At 44.5% G+C, this 20,890-nt stretch overlaps 1 protein-coding gene across 6 annotated transcripts in view; it reads right to left on the bottom strand.

Annotated features, from left to right (window-relative positions):
- The window catches only part of ST3GAL3 (ST3 beta-galactoside alpha-2,3-sialyltransferase 3), an 810,547-nt gene extending 789,871 nt beyond the window's left edge, over nt 1-20,676 (bottom strand). For 4 of the 6 annotated variants that reach the window (XM_063939361.1, XM_063939357.1, XM_063939363.1 and 1 more), the window contains exon 1: nt 20,414-20,676. The gene's annotated coding sequence lies outside the window, so the exon portion shown is untranslated. The remainder of the gene's footprint in view (nt 1-20,413) is intronic. The other 2 variants (XM_063939364.1, XM_063939365.1) reach the window with 2 other exon arrangements.
- Nucleotides 20,677-20,890: the final 214 nt, after the last annotated feature.

The raw sequence follows: 20,890 nt of genomic DNA, 5'->3' as shown, positions 1-20,890 counted from the left end.
TACTAGATCCCCTAGGCTTAAAACATCTACCCCTGTGTTTGGAAAATATTAGGAGCTGATTGGTTGGTACTTAATCTCTCTCCACTTTGGTAGATAACCTCCAAAGATACAGATTATTTCCCAGATTTATCAAGCCTTGGAGAGTGATAAATAGCACGCTGATAAAGTACCAACCAATCAGCTCCTAACTGTCATTTTTCAAACACAGCCTGTAACGTGGCAGTTAGGGGCTGGTTGGCAGATGCATTATCACCGTGCTAATTATCACTCTCCCAGGGTTGATAAATAAGTGCAATTGTGTCTGGTGCATACAGTCCACTATCCAGACGTATATTGCCAGCTCTGGCAAAGACGCCAACAGCGCAAAAGGAGCCGCAATGACATCACAAATGCCCCATGTGCCCCGTATGGCACATTTGTGCGTGTCATAGATACAGCCATTGCCCACGTCTCGTTATTGCAACCTGAGATGGAAACATTTACTGACGGCTCCTAATGTATATTCTCCTTGTTTATGATAAATGGTCACGCTGACAATTTTCCAGCTTCAGAAAATATCTTCTGTTTTGACATCGGATGAATAATTCATGTTTCCTTTGTATATAAATGGCCCAAAGGGGTTAACTATGTTTTCCACCCAGTGGTTTATTTGTGGGACCTCAGTATGAGCAAAACCCTTCATTATGCGGAGTGCTGGGTTATAAATCCCACACAAAGTGTGTCAGGGATCAGATGGGGGGTCTCCTCACCGCAGCTCACAAAGGCGGTGTGGGATTTCCAGCCTCCCATAGACAGCTGCAAGGTCCTCTAATGCAGAATCTATTGTGCCAGTGTATAGAAGGACAGCTGTGAACGCCCACTGGAGGCAGCAGAAAGACAAGTGGAAGACCCCCCACCTGCCCTGTACTTCTGGGGACAACCCATAGGGGGAGGGCTGTACAAGTCACTTTCCCTCTTACATAACATGTGTAGTGGAGACGGACTGATATATTGCAAGGTCATCATTAATAGAATGCCAACATATTCTGTAGAGCTGTACAAATCAGGTTTCACAGAGAGCAAGAGTTGAGGCTCCTGACATCAAGTACTTAAAACCAGTGGGCACGGCGGGCTTCCGCTGGCAGATGCAGGACACCCGCATTACCATAATGTAGTGAATCTTTCTGCATTATAAAACCTGAAATGGAAATCCATTTTCCCTTAACTGCAGAGTAATCCGATATTCTGGGGGCGAGCTGCTGCGTGTCGTTCTGGCCCATCAACTTTCAGCATGTAGTTCCATTGTTTTATTGTTTGCGCATCTGTGGTCCGCCGGCGTGGCCTACTCCTTGAAGGGTAGGTGACCTCACACTGAAAACACAAATTCAATGATCTTATGAGCTGGTGCAATCGTGCAACCTGTTTTATGTTCTGCAAAGCCCTTTTTTATTTTTATTTTTTTTAAACACGCTCCCCAGTCTAGGAGTATAAGGAAAGACGTTGCCCATAGCAACCAATTGGAGTATACCTATCATTTTAAGGAATGTACAAGATAAATTATATCTACCGTTGAAGCTGCTATAGGCAACTTTTCCAATTCTCCTCTTTAGAAGCATATGGGCTCTGTGGCGGCTCTACAGTCTGCAGGCTGCCGTTCTAGGCACCCTGATGGGACTGCACACATAGGCCCTGCACCCTGGGTGGTGGCTTTGCTCGTCAGGGCTGCCATCAGAAATTGTGGGGCCCAGGACTGATAAAAGAGGCAGGGCCCCTCTCCATCCCCCCCCCTTAAAAAAAAAAAAAAAAAGATTCTGCAGCATCGCTCCACCCTTATGTGATATATGCAATTGCGGTCGAATTCCCGAAAATGTCGAAAAACGGGACATTTTCGCCCAAAAAAAAAAATCGATAATGCAATTCAGTACTTTCCGTCAGAAAAACGGACTTTCCAAATTCGACTTTTTGAAATTCGACATTTGTCAAATTCGACATTTCTGCAATGGTACAAATGCGGCAATTCGCCAAAAGTATATTCAATTGAAGTTTGGAAATTCGACAACAGTGCTTTTAGACAGTAAATTCGTCATTTTCAATCCGCCACACTTTGGTGGCGGAATCTAATAAAAAAAATGTAAAACATGTTTTTTTTGGTGTTTTTTTTTATTGGTAATAGCATATCTATTTATATTAGAAGGGATTAGGTACTTGGTTTGTCTATTTTGGAGGTACAAGTATTATTTATATATTTTTAAAAATATTATTATTATTTTTTTAAATGGAATGGTAAAAATCAGTAAAAAAATTGCGTGGGGTCCCCCCTCCTAAGCATAACCAGCCTCGGGCTCTTCGAGCTGGTTCTAAAAATCCGGGGGGAAAATTACAGGGGATCCCCCGTATTTTTAAAACCAGCACCGGGCTCTGCGCCTGGTGCAAAAAATACGGGGGACAAAAAGAGTAGGGGTCCCCCGTATTTTTTACACCAGCATCGGGCTCCACTAGCTGGACAGATAATGCCACAGCCGGGGGTCACTTTTATACAGCGCCCTGCGGCCGTGGCATTAAATATCCAACTAGTCACCCCTGGCCGGGGTACCCTGGGGGAGTGGGGACCCCTTCAATCAAGGAGTCCCCCCCCCCAGCCACCCAAGGGCCAGGGGTGAAGCCCGAGGCTGTCCCCCCCCATCCAAGGGCTGCGGATGGGGGCTGATAGCCTTGAGAAAATTGAAAGAATAATGTTTTTTCCAGTAGTACTACAAGTCCCAGCAAGCCTCCCCCGCAAGCTGGTACTTGGAGAACCACAAGTACCAGCATGCGGGAGAAAAACGGGTCCGCTGGTACCTGTAGTTCTACTGGGAAAAAAATACCCAAATAAAAACAGGACACGCACACCGTGATAGTAAAACTTTATTTCACACATGTCGACATGTCCCCACTCCCCCAGGGTACCCCGGCCAGGGGTGACTAGTTGGATATTTAATGCCACGGCCGCAGGGCGCTGTATAAAAGTGACCCCCGGCTGTGGCATTATCTGTCCAGCTAGTGGAGCCCGATGCTGGTGTAAAAAATACGGGGGACCCCTACTCTTTTTGTCCCCCGTATTTTTTGCACCAGCACCAGGCGCAGAGCCCGGTGCTGGTTTTAAAAATACGGGGGATCCCCTGTCATTTCCCCCCCCCCCCCGGATTTTTAGAACCAGGACCGGCTCGAAGAGCCCTTGGCTGGTTATGGGTTTTTTTCGGGTTTTTTACAGTTTTTTCAGTTTTTTTAAAAATCGGATCAAAATCCGTCAAATCGGCCGTTTTTCGACAGCGGGACTGTCGAATCCGTTTTTTATTGAATATGTTGAATTCCGGCACCCACTTGCCGGAATTCGACGGTCGAATTGTGTCGAATTAAAAAACGGGCGAAAAATTGCCACGATTTGACGCTAATTGCATATACCCCATAGGTGGAGTGTTGCGGACCTGCAGGAACAGTTCACTGATGCGCAGTTGAAGACTTGTTTTAAGAAGTCTCCCTGTGCATCAGCCCACTGTTATTTCACAGCCTGGTGCAACTCTCCAGGTATTGGTGGTAGGATCTAGGGGTGGGCCCCCCTCTCTGTAAGGGCCCGGGACACCAGTCCCCACAGTCCTCCCCCCCCCATCCCCCCCATTCACGATGGCTGCCCTGTTGCTCGCACACTACTTACTTATTACAGCTCTGCTCTGCATTGCCTGTATGTCTGTGCGCCATTTGCTGTAGCACGCACAGTGCGAATACGCCCTGCAAAAGATGTTCGTTCCATTGTGCAACCAATCCTTTATCTCACATCCCATCAAAAACATAAAACACATTGCTAGGCTTATAGATACAAAGTAACCAAAAACAAAAAAAGGGTACGTTTTTAAATTGCAAAAACTCAATCTCTCTTATCTCACGTGAAATCCAATAATTTTATTGGAGAACAGGTTTGAAATGAGAGCTAACCATACAAGAATAGAAATAAACGAGATCATTTGCGACTGTTTTATCAATATTTTACTAACTTGAGAACTACAGTATGCTTTATACAATAAACATCATCTGTCAAAAGGTGATACTGCCCCTTTAACTTCAAAGCTAGACACACGGTGAAAAGGACGATGGCGATTCACCGACAGAACGCAAGACCCCACTCTGCCTTTCTTGTATTTATTGTTCCTTTCTTTTATGGGTATCTGGTTGAATGGTCATCTGATGACTGTCACACCACACCCCTTTATTTCCCCACACTGCTGTCACTGCAACCAAAGTGTCCTCGCATGTCTCTGCCTGCATAGAATTTGTGTATTTATTTCATTACATGCTCTTTTTGGTAGATCTTACGTTTATGTACATTTGCAGGAAATCTACTATATAAAAGTGAAAATTTGTCCTTCTGTACTTCTGTCTTTCTATACAAATCCACAGTTTACAAGCGAAGATCGTGAAATTTTACATACGAGCGTATTAAAACATGGCGGAGGCAACTAAAACAATTAGAAATCCCTAGCACCCCTGGGGGGGGGGGGGGGAGACAGCAGCACAGAGTATATCAGGAGTCAGCATAACTCCGGAGTTGCTGGAGAAATATACATATGCCTTACAATCTGGGAACAAACAATGTGGGGGGAAGACACCCCTAGCACCCCTAGGGGTGAGGCAGCAGCACTGAGTATTTCAGCAGACAGCATAACTGTGGAATGCTTGTAGCAATTTACAACAAACTTGGTACACATATGACTTTCACTCTGGAAACAAACACTGTGGAGGTCAGACACCCCTAGCACCCCTAGGGGTGGGACAGCAGCACAGAGGAGCAATTTACAACAAATTAGGTACACATATGACTTACAAGCTGGGAACAAACACTGAGGGGGTAAGGCACCACTAGCTCCCCTAAGGGTGAGGCAGCAGCACAGAGTTTTTCAGCAGACAGCATAACTCTGGAATGCCTGGAGCAATTTACACCAAACTTGCTACACATTTGACTTACACTCTGGGAACAAACACTGTGGGGGTAACACACCACTAGCACCCCTAGGGGTGGCCAGCAGCACAGAGTATATCAGAACATGCATGATATGTCAGTGATGTCAGGGCTGCATGTGACAGGGGCAGTGACATGATGTGAGGAGGGGAATGGAGGCAGCACGAACCCACACACTGAGAGTTATACAGTGGAAGTAGCAGGGTCCCCCAGCAGCACAGAGTATATCAGGAGATGCATAATGTGCTGTGCTATATAAGAAACTGTAAATAAATCAGTCATTTCACAGGGGCACTGACATGATGTGAGGAGGGCAATGGAGGCAGCAGGAAGCCACATACTGAGAGTTGTATAGTGGGAAGAGCAGGGTCCCCTCGGGGACCAAAAAGGGGTCCGGCCACTACACAAAGTGCGTCAGGGAAGCAAGATATGCCTATATACTAGATCAGCGTTTCTCAAACTGTGGGTCGCGACCCCAGAGTGGGTCGCACCCATCTCAGCATGGGGTCGCGACTCACCCGCAGTTACCGGCACTCAGACAGGCTCCAATCCCCGGCGCACACGCTGCAATGTTGACTCACAGCGGTACGCCTGTACCCAGCACACACGTTCCCCCGTCGGCTCCTCCTCCCCGCACTATGATTGACACCCAAGAGACGTCCGGGCGTCATGACGTCACGACGTCCGGGCGTCCTGAAAAAAGTTAACTAAACATAAAAAGAATTAGTCAGGCACAGAAGGACTCGCGGCCCCTGTAGTCTGCTAGTGGCAGACTGAAGAAATTACAGTTGTTTAAAAAAAAAAATTATAATAATTTATAGTAAGTACAAATGGGAGCATTGTCATGTAGTAAAATTAGTAAAGGTTAATGTGCATTATTTTTATACCACATCACCCTCACCCCCTGCCCATCATCTTCCCATTTTTATTTGTATTCTCATATTTCTTAGATGTTTATATGCTATAAAAATATACTGAAGAAAGTTTTTGGCCATATAATATTTATAGGGAAGATGATGGTCAAGGGGGAGTGATGATGCATAAAATGTATGCACGTTACCCACCTTTGCTTATGTTAAGGAAATTTAAGCAATGTATAGAATCTATTCTGACTTTTTAATATCATGTAATACGTAACAGACATTATTATGTAAGATGTTTTGCTGACAAAGAATGTAGGTACGTGACAAGAACTTGCTAAGTCACCCTAGTCTTGCTTATTTGTGTTATGTGCCCACCCAGGACCAGATGGTGTTCGATAAGGAGGAATGGGCCTCAAGGCCTGCTGTGATTGGTCCAAGCTTGGGTGGAGTAATTCTTTGTAAAATGCAATATTAGGGGCCATCTATGCAATGTTCGGGAGGCAGATGGAGCTCCCTTGTAATTACTTATAAGTGCATGCTGACTGTCACTTTATTGTAATCTTGCTCTGCCATTATCAATATAAACTTTACAATTTGGCTACAACTATTCACGTTTGTGCTTTTTTTTCCACAACAATTTGGTGCCGAAACCCGGGATCTGAAAACGATTGGAACGGAATCAGGACAGGAACGGAGGACTGGAGACCAGATTGGCGCCATTCAAAAAAGGTGAGAACATTTGTGTCTCTGTCTGCTCTCCCCTCCTCCGCTCCTAAGACCCTCCGTCCCACTATCGTGAGTACAGATCCCAAGAACCTGAATAGTTGTTTTGTGTTGTAATATCTGTTTGGATATGCATGTGTGAGTGTATGTAGATGCTGGCACATTGCCACATCAGCACGAGAGAGGCCCTTTATGGCTGAATGATTGTGCTGCCCCAAACATGCTGGGGGCAGTGGAATAAAAAGTAAGAGGACCCTATCGTCCTCAGACACGAATGTTTCCTATCTTCTCAGTCTGTCACGTAAACTGTCATTAACATTGTCTGCATAGTGGAAGGACAAATATAAGGATAAGTGTTGGTGAAGAGTAGTTTCTCTGCTGGTCTACCCTTGCTTGTCAATACCGGTCTGTGGGCAACTGATTGTGGCTCTCCCCACAGAACAGGAGCGATATAATCTCTGATTACCTCCTGGCCTGCTATCTGACAGCTCTGTGTACACTGGTTTGAGTCTGCTTCTCGCTACACTGAAGGGCGTGTCCTGAAGCTGCAGACTGGCGTCTCTCTGTGTCTCATGAAAAATCATACTTCTTACTTAGATAATCCCTTACTTGCATGGTTTTACCTAGAGGACATTAGAGGGCAAATATTGTTTGGCATCTTCGCCTTGCTGATTTTCATTTGGCTCTGTTGGAAAATTTGGAGGGACCAAAAGCGGGGATTCGCTGTGTGGGACTTCCCCTAACAGCCAATAGCCATAGAATATAGTGCTGTGAAACACTGAGAGAGGGGTGCAAGAGTCCCCTCCACCATAGCAGGGCTATGGGAAACAGTCACAGCAAACGTGGATTTGGCTGATCACCAAATCAGAGTAATGGACGTCCTGAGACTCCTCGTACCCCACAGGAGGAGATGAGTAAGAAATATGGCAAATGGGTCAGCCGGCATTTACCTAAGTGGGGCAGGCTGACTAGGGGGATGGATTGTGGGATCCCAAAAGAGGGAACCTTTGAATTATCCCGCTGGGCAACCCTCTACAAAAAATAAAACAAAATTCACTGAGCCAAATGAATAGGCAGCTTGGAGTAGGTGGATGGTAGAATCTTATAAAAGACAGCAAAAAGCCCAAAGTATTTTTTTTACATCAGAAACAAGAACAGGAAGGGCAAATCAGCAAGGAGGGGAGGTACAGTCAGATGAGAAAGAGGGGGAGGAAGGATTTTGTGTGGAGTGGAAGGTGAGCTTGTCATCACTCCTAAAATAACCCAAGGTGAGAGAGATGAAAGGGCCGAGGAATATCGCTTGCCTCAAGCCTCAGCCTAACTTGTTAGAGAGCAGTTCATGCCTGGTACAAGTGAGTTTAGCCAGCTGAAGACAGAGAAATATACAGGAGGTACAGGAGAAAATGGTCCATAGGGTGATGGTAGTTGACACACCTGGTAACCCCCAGAGGGGTAAGTTTAGGGGGAGGAACAATTAGGAGCCCAGAAATGTGAAGTGCTACAATTGTGTGAAACACGGCCACATTGTAAGAAATTGTCCAGCTCCAAAAAGGGGGGCAGGATAGCGCCTGACAGGGAGGGCTTCCAGTGTTACCAGTCATCTTGGTGTTATGAGCCACAGCAATGGTTCATTCCTGTTTGCATTCGGTTCATGTATTGTATGTTATATTTCTGTTTGCATGCCAGGATTTCTTATGTACTTATTTAGAGTGCTATACTTTTGTTTACTAGCCTGGTAACTACAGTGTCATATTTTGTGGGTCTTCCCACTAGCCTTAGTTTTGTGTTTGTGTACTGGCGGCAGCGCCGCACATAACTTGTTTGTTTAGTTCTCATGTTATAGTCACCTTAGCTGTAGCTAGTTTTCCCCTCACTCGCAGTCTCAGGTGGTGCCTTGTAACCTTGTAAGACGGGAGGACATCGGAGTTTGGGCGAACCTAATTCGCCCATTCAAACGCGGCTGCCTTGGGCAGAAGACTAGCACCTCAGGCACCATCCGACCACTGGGAGGAGTAATGGAGTTTGGGTTAGAAAAGGTCTTGCTGCGGCCATTCATACTGACTGCAGCTTCACTCATGAGTACTGGAACTCCCCAGTTGTCACACATTCCACAGAGTTCCAGGGTCTCAATTTGTAACATTGTACTCGTTTCCTAACACTCGGAGAGTAGGGGGGTTATGCTTTTGTCCACTTGACCCTCTCTGAAATGCCTTTTTACTCAGTGGAGTATCTGGTGGACAGTGGAGCAGCCCGTGTTCTCAAGAGAGAAAGTATGTCAATTCAGGCAGGTCCCCAAACACTTGGTATATGGGGGAAGGCAGGTTGCAAATAAATAAATATTGTTTGGAAACATGAGGATGGTCGATTGTGTGCACATCTCCCTTCATATGTTTCCAAAGGGGGAATGATTGATATGATTGCTAAATTTTGGTTTGCACAGTGTTTGAAATACTTTATAACAGAATGGTTATGTTCTCCTTGTAGATAGAGGCGTGGCCTGTTGCCAAGGTAACGGCTGCAGTAACAGCAAAGAAATTGATATCTGAATTTGTGTGCAGGTATGGCCTACATGAAACGGTTGAGAGAGCAAATAGCGTATTAAAAATGTCTAAGATCTGTGAGCAAACAAAACTTACATGGGTACAAGCTTTACTAGTAGATCCTTTTGCAATGAGGTATACCCCAAAGGGATTACATGGACTTTCATCATTTGAGATACTGTTTGGCAGGCTGCCACTCAAATTGCATGGACAGTACGCTTCTCTTACTGACTACGTTGTTCAGCTTCATAAGCCACTGACTAATTTGCATGGCAAAGTGTTTTCTTCTTTACCAGATCCACAAGACACATCTGGAACCCCGATTTGATGGCCCGTACCAGGTGCTATTGACCACAGTGACCTCCGTCAAAGTGGAGAGGAAAGTACGCTTCTCACTGTAAGAAAATTAACTTTCAGGTCAATGATGCAAACTGGTCCTAAAAGCATGGGGCCCCCGGGGAGAAGAGAACTGAATGGACTGTTAAGATACGCTTGTTTTTCTGCCTGCTTGTTTGTGCTTTATATCAGTGTGTGCAGGTGAAAGGAGAACAGCAAAAGAACTCTATATGGCTTCTACATCAGCAGACCGCTAAGGAGCTGAACGCCACTGACTGTTGGATCTGTTCTTATGTTCCTGCTAACCATAAAGGAATCCCTTTGATTGGTATCCCTATCTCGATGAATGATCTTAACCTCACAGATTATAGCTATAATGTTGAAATAGACATAAATCACACTGCTCACAATGCTCTTTCAGACCTAGGAATATATTTAGAAATTGCTGGTATAATCTCTCCGCCCACTATGTGCATAGGGCCTATGTTTATTAACCACGTGGCTGAACTAAAAGGTCACCTAGTCAACTTACCTAAGGTATATGTTGGAGAAACAAATTGTAAAAATGCTGCCTTAGTGTTTAACATGGAATACAATGAAAAGTTATGTGACAAGGTGAACGGTAACTGTAACAATCAATGTTGGTGTGCAAAAATGAAAGCTCTTTGTGCCCCTAGGTGTGCCTGCCCTAACCAGATGGATGAGAATGATTGGGATTGTAAGACCCAAGTGCACAATAATATGGTATGGTTTCAGAGCTGGTTGGGAAACCATGGTAAGATAATCCCTAGGGTGCTGAAGCAAGGCCTATACTATATTTGTGGAAATAGGGCATACTCATGGCTTCCTATGGGAGCATGGGGGAACTGCACTATAGGAAGAGTTGTGCCAGCCATAAGACAACGTGAGAACATCTCTTTTACCAATATGATAGAAACAAGCCCTAGAGAGACTAGATACAAGAGAGAATTGTTTACTGCAGCAGATAAAGCCTGGATGTGGTTCCCTGCCTGGACAGGCTGGGGAATTGAATTAGCAAATAAGTTAAATAAATATGCAAATATTATGGATGGGATAATTAATGAGACCACAAGTGCCATCCATGCTATCAATGAAGAAAAGGCTCAAATTAGGAAGGTGACCCTACAAAATAGGATGGCTCTCATTTATTTGTTAGCTATGGAGGGAGGAACGTGTGCTGTTATATGGAAGGAATGTTGTACCTGGATTGAGGACTCACATGACCCCATAGAAGAGCACATGAATAAAGTAAAGGAATTACAGAAACAAGCTAGAGACATATCCAAGGAGGGATGGAATCCCTTCTCCTGGATGGGGTCAATTGGTGTATGGTTTAACAATCTATTATCGGATTTAATAAAACCCATAGTGGTAGTGATAGGATTGATTGTATTTCTTTTGATCGCTTGGAAATGCTTAATGTGCTGTATTTCTCATTTCAGGAAAAATGTGGATTCGCTCGCCTAATAGGAAGAATGATAACAGCCACAGAGATGACCGTCTGATGGCCCAGCCCAACTGCCCATCTCTTCTGAGAGACCCCTCAGTTGTTGTAAGAGTTGGGTGGAAGACATCATCTCTGAAAGAGGGTCCCGCAGGTGCACTTCGACAGTTTGGACACCACCCCAGAGGGAGTTTATCCCGAGAAGTGATTTCGACGAGTCAGTCATTCCGATTCCAGCGAATTCACCGAGTGGTCTCTGTGCCCTAGTGCACCTCTGGCTGCTGTTACTATTCTTACAGCTAGATAGATAGGTGTGTGAATGCTTCAATAAAGGTGTGTGAATGCTTAGCAGAATAGCAACCGCGAGGCAGTACTTAGTCAGTTCTTCCTCTTGCATACATCCTGTCTCAATTGGTACTTTGTCACATAATAAAACCTGGGGGCATCAGAGTACTGGGTGGACCTAATTCGCCCGGGAAAAGCGGCTGCTAAAGGACAAGACTTTGACCTGCAGGTACCAATTGACTGCGGGGTGTGGCAACAGAGTCAGGGTAGGCCCAGGTGCGTCTGTGGCTATATCATCCCCAGTCACAGTCACACCACCCTCTTAGCATTAGTAGTACTGCCATTGTTACCTTTTAGTTTATGTTTTTATATATGTGTGATAATAAAATTATCAAAAGGGTGAGAATTGTTAAGGAAATTTAAGCAATGTATAGAATCTATTCTGACTTTTTAATATCATGTAATACGTAACAGACATTATTATGTAAGATGTTTTGCTGACAAAGAATGTAGGTACGTGACAAGAACTTGCTAAGTCACCCTAGTCTTGCTTATTTGTGTTATGTGCCCACCCAGGACCAGATGGTGTTCGATAAGGAGGAATGGGCCTCAAGGCCTGCTGTGATTGGTCCAAGCTTGGGTGGAGTAATTCTTTGTAAAATGCAATATTAGGGGCCATCTATGCAATGTTCGGGAGGCAGATGGAGCTCCCTTGTAATTACTTATAAGTGCATGCTGACTGTCACTTTATTGTAATCTTGCTCTGCCATTATCAATATAAACTTTACAATTTGGCTACAACTATTCACGTTTGTGCTTTTTTTTCCACAACACTTATCACCTTTCTTATATGTCTTTATGCCCAATCATCTTTCTTAAATATTCATATGCCATAACAATATACGGGTGATCTTCAGGTTGCCGACGGCCGGGCTCCCAACGACCACCATACCGGCACCGGAATCCCGACCGCCGGTATACTGACAGCTTTTCTCCCTCTTGGGGGTCCACGACCCCCCTGGAGGGAGAATAGATAGCGCCGCAGTGTGGTGAGCGCAGTGAGCCGGAAGGGGCTCATTTGCGCTCGTCCAGCTGTCGGTATGCAGGCGGTTGGGATTCTGGTGCCGGTATGCTGGCCGCCGGGAGTCCGACCGCCAGGCATCACATACTGCACCCCAATATACAGGTATAAGGAATATGATGGCCATAAAAATACATTAGGAAGATGATGGGCCCTTTGGCTGATGTGCATACATTTTATGCTTCATCACCTTCCTTGCCTACTACCTTCCCTATACTGTATATGCAGATATGCCGCCCTCCTCTTTGCTGCAAATGGGCCACACATGCAGCTGCATTGCAATTGCAACTACTCAAACCCATGTGTGACCCATTTGCGGGAGCATACACACCCATGCGATCCTATGGTTTGTGGGTGCATGCGCAGTGTACGCACTCACCCGTGGGTATGCTAGTCACAGCAAACAAGTAGCATTTGCCATGGCTATCGGCAAAGATGAGTATCTGCATTTTATGCCCATCATCTTTCCTATATATTTTTATGTCATACAAATACTGTATATAAGAAAGACAATGGGCATAAAGATAAATAAGGAAGATGAGGGGTCATGTGCATACATTTTTTGCCACCTCTCTAACCCCTTGCCCATGTTCTTCCTTATAAATTTGTATGCCATAAAAATATACAAGGCAGTTCAATAAGTAATGTATCAAGACCGATTATGTGTAAGGCCGGAGTGGAGAGGAAGGGAAGAGAGACTTGTGCAGAGAGGATGGGCACAGAGGAAGGGAAGAGGCTAGTGCAGAGGAAAGAAAGAGAGGCTGGCACAGAGGATAGGCAGAAAGGCTGGCACTGAAAGAAGATGGGAAGAGAGGCAAGCACAAACCACTCAGACCACCAAATGCAGCTTTGATCTCCCCATGCCACAACAAATACCACACTGACCCTCCCAACATCCCACAACAAAATATCAGTTGTAAGATGGCGGGGCTGATGGAAATATGGTCAAACATTGAAGTGCATAGTGTGATCAGATTTCTGAGTCCAAAGGCACATCAGCAGCTGACATTCATCGCCAACTTGCTGAGGTGCACGGTGATAACATCATGTCACAGAAACAGGTTTGGGTTTCATGCACTACATTTGATAATGCATGTGTGAGTTGTTAAAGCATTGGGGGTCATTCCGAGTTGATCGCTAGCTGCCGTTGTTCGCAGCGCAGCGATCAGGCAAAAAATCGGCACTTCCGCGCATGCGTATGCGGCTCAATGCACACGCGCGACGTACTTACACAAAAGCCGATGCAGTTTCACACAAGGTCTAGCGACGCTTTTCAGTCGCACTGCTGGCCGCAGAGTGATTGACAGGAAGTGGGTGTTTCTGGGAGGTAACTGACCGTTTTCGGGGAGTGTGTGTAAAAACGCAGGCGTGCCAGAAACAAACGCAGGCGTGCCTGGGGAAACGCAGGCGTGGCTGGCCGAACGCAGGGAGTGTTCGTGACGTCAAAACAGGAACTAAACAGTCTGAAGTGATCGCAAGCTAGGAGTAGGTCTGCAGCTACTCAGAAACTGCACAATCTTTTTTTGAAGCATCGCTGCGATCCTTTCGTTCGCATTTCTGCTAAGCTAAGATACACTCCCAGTGGGCGGCGGCTTAGCGTTTGCACGGCTGCTAAAAGCAACTAGCGAGCGAACAACTCGGAATGAGGGCCACTATCCTTGGGAGGTACTGGACCATCCTCCCTACAGCCCTGACCTGTCACAGATTGATTCCCATCTCTTTGGACAATTGAAGCACCTGGGTGCAAGGCTATTCGCAAATGACAGTGAAGTTCAGCAAGCTGCCATGTTTGGCTTCAGGCGCTTCAACCATGCTGGGATAGATGTACGAGTTAAATATATGCAATGAGAGGTTACCTTATTTATTGAAGCACCCTTGTATAAGGAAGATGAAGTGCATACATTTTATGCCTCATCAAACCGTCTCCCCCCTTCCCTCCCCCATGCCCATCATCCTCCCTATATATTTTTATGGCATAAGAATATATAAGGAAGACGATGGGGAGGGGGTTGAAATGGCATAAAAAAGAACCAGTGGAATAAAGAGCATTAAACCCATTTTTTTCTCTGCCAGTTGCACATCACTGAATGAAATGGACCGTTTTCTTCAAAAGAGTGTCAGAAAGCAGAGCAATGATGGAAAGTCTGTTGCCAGTTGCAGCAAAAGATGTATTGCCAGCGAAGATTCAAGTAACAATAAAAAGCCAAGAAACCGGAAATATGATCCAAAATATTTGGAATATGGCTTTACATGGGCTGGCTCAGAGGAAGCACCACGTCCACAGTGTGTGGTGTGTGGTGAAGTTCTTGCTAAAGAGAGCTTAAAACCGTCAAAAATGATCAGGCACCTACAGACAAAGCACAGTTCTCTACAAACCAAACCGCTTGATTATTTTAAACGAAAATTGAGGGAACTACGCGGCCAAAAAACCGTACTAAAAGGTGCAGTTACAGTTAATGAGAAAGCACTTGAGGCCTCATTTGTGGTGTCATACTGGATAGCCAAAACAGGTAAACCCCACAACATTGGAGAAAGCTTTTTTCTACCTTGTGCCAAAGAAATGGTTTGTATTATGCTTGGGCAAAATGCTGCTACTCAGCTTGATTTGATCCCCCTGTCTAATGACACTATAGCTAGGCGAATTCATAGTATGGCAAAAGACGTGACAGAGCAAGTCACCAACATGGTTAAGCAAAGTGCTTTTTTTGCCATTCAGATTGATGAAACGACAGATGTGTCGGGGTCTGCTCAGATGCTGACCTACATAAAATTTGAAAATTATCAAAAACTACATGAGGAATTTTTTTTCTGCCAGCCTCTACCGCAACGTGCTACTGGGGAACAGCTTTTTTCACTTCTGGATACTTTTGTCACTAACTCTGGATTGGAATGGCTGCGCTGTGTAGGAATTTGTAGTGACGGTGCTCGGGCAATGACTGGAAACAACAGTGGGCTAGTGACCAGAGTGCAAGCTGTTGCACCACAAGCAGTCTGGACTCACTGCATTATACACAGGCAAGCCCTTGTTGCAAAAAAAATGCCACCTATTCTAAAACAAGTCCTTGATGAAGCTGTACGCACAGTAAACTTCATTAAGAGCAGTGCAACAAGTGCACGCCTATTCAGAGTTTTGTGTGAGGAGATGGGAGCTGAGCACCATCAGTTACTTTACCACACAGAAGTACGCTGGTTGTCACGGGGAAATGTGGTCAACCGTTTATTTGAGCTTAGGGACGAAGTACATTTTTTTCTTTCAGACAGAGATTCCATGCTGGCTGAAAATTTTTTAGATGCCAAGTGGCTTGCTATGCTAGCTTACCTAGCAGACATTTTTGACCGGTTAAATGTGCTAAATACCTCCCTCCAAGGACAAGAAATGACAGTTTTTTCATCCACTGACAAGATTGAAAGTTGGATCAAGAAGCTGTCCTTGTGGTACACTCGTGTAGAAAGTGGTAATTTTGAAGCATTTCCTTTGTTGGATGATTTTTTGCATGACAATGATCTTCCAAAACATGATTTGAAACCTGTTATCATCAGCCATCTGGAGAGCCTCCAACAGCAATTTCGTCAGTACTTTCCTGAAAAGGATCGAAAAGCAGAAGCGTGGATTAGGAATCCCTTCAGTGCTGAAGCGACTGCAAATGCTTGTTTGCCACTTTCAGTGGCTGAAAAATTGATTGATCTCTCCTGTGATGAGACACTGAATCTGAGATACTCTGAACAACCTCTTGCAAACTTCTGGATCTCGGTTCAACAGGAATACCCAGACCTGTCATCTGCTGCATTGAAGGTGCTGACGCCGTTTACATCTACCTACCTTTGTGAAGCTGGATTTTCAGCTTTAACATTACTGAAAAATAGGTACAGATCCCGTCTCGCTGTTGAAGATGACATTCGCCTTTATCTCAGTCACACAAAACCCCGTTTCAAGAATTTGTGTTCAACACTACAAGCTCACCCATCCCATTAATTAAGACGTAAATAAAGTTTTTATTATATAAATAAGTTCTAGTTATTGAAAAGTGTCATCTTATTAGACCTAGACACACCATGCTATTTTGCAATTATTTTGTCTGCTTTTATCTGTTTATCAAGCAGCCTTGGTGTTATTTCTTTCTGTATAATTGGCTGACCACTCAAAATAAAGAATTCTTTAAAAAAAAATTTAAAAAAGGAAAGTATCATGTTCTCTACATTTGTGCATTTATTTTGTAAGAATAAAAAAAATCACCAGATCTTAAAAATAAAGTGTGAGACTTATAAATATATATGGATATTGAGGGTAATTCCAAGTTGATCGCAGCAGGAAATTTTTTAGCAGTTTGGCAAAACCATGGGTGGTCATTCCGAGTTGTTCGCTCGCAAGCTGCTTTTAGCAGCTTTGCACACGCTAAGCCGCCGCCTACTGGGAGTGAATCTTAGCTTATCAAAATTGCGAATGAAAGATTCTCAAAATTGCGAATAGACACTTCTTAGCAGTTTCTGAGTAGCTCCACACTTACTCGGCATCTGCGATCAGTTCAGTGCTTGTCGTTCCTGGTTTGACGTCACAAACACACCCAGCGTTCGCCCAGACACTCCTCCGTTTCTCCAGCCACTCCCGCGATTTTCCCAGAAACGGTAGCGTTTTTTCACACACACCCATAAAACGGCCAGTTTCCGCCCAGAAACACCCACTTCCTGTCAATCACATTACGATCACCAGAACGAAGAAAAAACCTCGTAATGCCGTGAGTAAAATACCTAACTGCATAGCAAATTTACTTGGCGCAATCGCACTGCGGACATTGCGCATGCGCATTAGCGACTAATCGCTCCGTTGCGAGAAAAAAATAACGAGCGAACAACTTGGAATTACCCCCTATGTGCACTGCAGAGGGGGCAGATATAACATTTGCAGAGAGAGTTAGATTTGGGTGGGTTATATTGTTTCTGTGCAGGGTAAATACTGGCTGCTTTATTTTTACACTGCAATTTAGATTGCAGATTGAACACACCACACCCAAATCTAACTCTCTCTGCACATGTTATATCTGCCTCCCCTGCAGTGCACATGGTTTTGCCCAACTGCTAAAAAATTTCCTGCTGCGACCAACTTGGAATTACACCCATTGTTCGGCAGTAACTTGCTGGGGTCACATAAAAAAATGTTTTGTCAGATGGGGTCCCAGAGCAAAATAGTTTGAGAACCCCTGTACTAGATCTCCAACCAACGTAAATTAACTAACAACTATCATTCTAATTTACCATCCTCATCCCGTAGCGAAGCATGGGTATTCAGCTATCTACAATGTTATTTATACTGTGTGTTTAATATTTACATTTATTTTTGTACACAGACATTCTTAAAATCCCGGCCAACAGCGGGTACTCCAGCTAGTATAACATAAATATTTATTTATTACCAGTTATTTATATAGCGCACACATATTCCGCAGCGCTGTGCAGAGAATATTTGGCCATTCACATCAGTCCCTGCCCCAGTGGAGCTTACAATCTATATTCCCTACCACATGTACACACAGACACATTCATGCTAGGGTTAATTTTTGTTGGGAGCCAATTAACCTACCAGTATATTTTTGGATTGTGGGAGGAAACCAGAGTACCCGGAGGAAACCCACGCAAGTACAGGGAGAATATACAAACTCCACACAGTTAGAGCCATGGTGGGAATCAAACCCATGACCTCAGTGCTGTGAGGGAGTAATGCTAACCATTACACCATCCGTACTGCCAAATATGCATTAGCTGTGGCTTTAACTACACATCGGTATATTTTTTCATGCACCCCTTTCAAATAATGTTCTAACAATGGGTTCCTATGCTTAGATCTGTCTAATTGCATATAGTGCTTGTGCTTGAAGAAGGGCCTGTAATTATTACCAATGCTCTATATTTCTAACCCTATGACTGGTGGAGCATATTCCGCCTATTCTCCAGTGGAAGCGGTAGGACGTAACTCAGTACGGAAGCTGCACAAAGCCCCAAGAACCTGAGGACTTTCACACAGAATGAAAGGGAGAATTATTATATACTACGTCGAAGTGTGTGTGTGTGTGTGTGTGTGTGTGTGTGTGTGTGTGTGTGTGTGTGTGTGTGTGTGTGTGTGTGTGAAGGAATGTTAGACTGTAAGCTCCAATGGGGCAAGGATTGATGTTAATGATTACATATTTTCTGTACATAGCAGCGTAGTATGATGTCACTTTTTTTTAGTAGTAAACAATAATAATACATAAACAGTAACAGTGAAATGTACGGAAGCTTATTACATAGCTTCTATTACAAGTGTCGACGTAGTAATGTACAAAATATGAAATCAGTGATACTTCTTAGCAGAGCTCTGCAGAATAGCCAACGTGGTGGCACTACTGTACATCCAGCCAGATAATCACTATACTCACTGTAATTCCCACACTAGATCACAAACCCACACACTGAGAGTTCCACAAAAGCTGCCAGCATGACTAGGCCAGCACTGAGCTGTGTCACATACAGTCTGCTCTGAATGCTCTTATCAGATCTGTTTGACACACAGACAGCACACACACACAGCTTGGCTCAGGTAACCGGCCTGGACCTAAAGCTTCATTCATTTGTTTGGCAATCAGATCATACAACAGAGTAGTCAGCTAGTGCAAACTACAGTCATTGGCCAACCAGATTTCCCAGCCTGCCCAATACACCTTATAATGGGCCTGATTCTGAGTTTGACGCAGCGGCATCCATGTTGGTTTATTTTGCCGCAGTTGTACCTGGGACTGTATGCTAATACTAGTGCAAGCCCTTCCCCAGTGTATATCCTTACACCTGAATGTGCAAGTACTGAGATGTGCACTCTGTGGGTCTTTAGATGAGGCTTACCAGACTAGCCCTTTAAACTCTCCCTTTAACTCACGAATTACACAGGTTCTGGGGCTGGATGACTTCAACCATGCATTTCACCTGGTTTTAATCAGCCACAGAACCTGTGTAATCCATGAGCGTCCAGTTTAAAGGGAAGATATGGTAAGCCTACTTTAGACACAACAATCCCGTTGAAACTTGCCCCAGTCCTGTGCTAAGTGCCCAACTTCCATCAGACTATGGTCTCCAATGTAAGTGTATGGGTTCTCTACCGATTATGGCCACACTTGCGACACCCCCATCTCCTTGGGTCTGAATGGCCACATCCCAGTCACGGCCCAGGAATGCCCAGTAGATTTCTGAGGCCGTGCATTTCAATCGCCATGTCTCTATGCGTGGGTACCGTGGGACGCATGCACTGTGTTGCATTTCAGATAATTAGTTGCATGCACAGTTGATAAACATTGACTACGTCAATACCAGTGTTGCATGCACTGGCCACAAACACTGAGCAGTGCTCATGTAATGAAAGCAACCAAATTGTCAAATCTGAACATTTTGCCTCTGGCGGGATTAATGCCACCATCCAATAAGATACAATTAGCCGCCTGAATACTGTACACAGAAGGACAACTGCCGCTATAAACACATCCTGTGCTGGCAGAAAGAATCCCCTTTACCTTTGCATCCAGCACTGAAACCTAATAACGTAAAACATTGCTGAACCTGTATCAGACTATAACACAGACAGCATGAAAATAATGCGGAGTGCTGCTAACGCCAAGAAAATACTTCCCAGAGAAACTTTAAATAAATATGTCACACGCTGTGCTTTCTACATGGACTTTGGTGCACCACAAGACGTTCCAGCATGACATGACACACCATTTAGAATGTAATATATATACATATACATATAAGACATAAAATACAGAATACAGATAGTAAGAAGTAGTATCTTGTATAGACAAGAACAATACAATTGGCCAATAATGAAAAATAGGGACATTTCCAGGGACAATTCTTTTTAAACCTGAGACAGTCCCCTGGCAATTAGGGACTGTTGTCATCTATAAGACGGCCTCACACCATCCTTTACCAGCTACATATACAAGACAACATGTCTTCATATCACTCACTAAAAACTGACATTGGCAAAATTGTTACATTTATTAACAGAAGATACATGAACTTGAATAACACAACTTTATTGCTCTGTTCAGCTGATGCTTCCCCAGTGCACTATGCCAGCTACAGTACTAGTGCAGGATACAACACAGGCCATTAGCAGGGTGTCCTTACCTTGTGGTCACACTCCCAATGATCCATGCTCCTGTGTACACAGCTCCCTTCACTCTTCCATGAGTGGGCTGCCCAGTACCCAGTTACCTGAGCTGGAGGGGCAGCAGTGAGGAGGGTAGGACTGCAGCACAGAAAGGCACCATTGAGAAGGCTCCAGGCACTGGACACTAATAATCCATCTCTGCTATTACTCTGTATAGCCTGAGCACTGGCACTGGAAGCATTTCCCTTCCTCTGCCTCCCTCCCTCGCAGTCCTAAGCACACTCCTATTCCCTGCCCCCTCCTTGCTGTGGCTGTAGTGCTTCTTTATCACACTGGCTGCAGGGACAAACTGGTAGGAGGGTTTAAATTAACGCTACACACTCAGCAGCAGTTGCAGCTGGCACCCCTTACCCAATGCTGCTGCAAGGTGCCTCAGAGGGATAGATGATAGATAGATAGATAGATAGATAGATAGATAGATAGATAGATAGATA

Source organism: Pseudophryne corroboree, chromosome 9 (assembly GCF_028390025.1).
Source record: "Pseudophryne corroboree isolate aPseCor3 chromosome 9, aPseCor3.hap2, whole genome shotgun sequence".
Taxonomy (NCBI): Eukaryota; Metazoa; Chordata; class Amphibia; order Anura; family Myobatrachidae; genus Pseudophryne; species Pseudophryne corroboree.
Note: the sequence above shows the minus strand (reverse complement) of the source record. Positions and strands in the feature narration are given on the sequence as shown.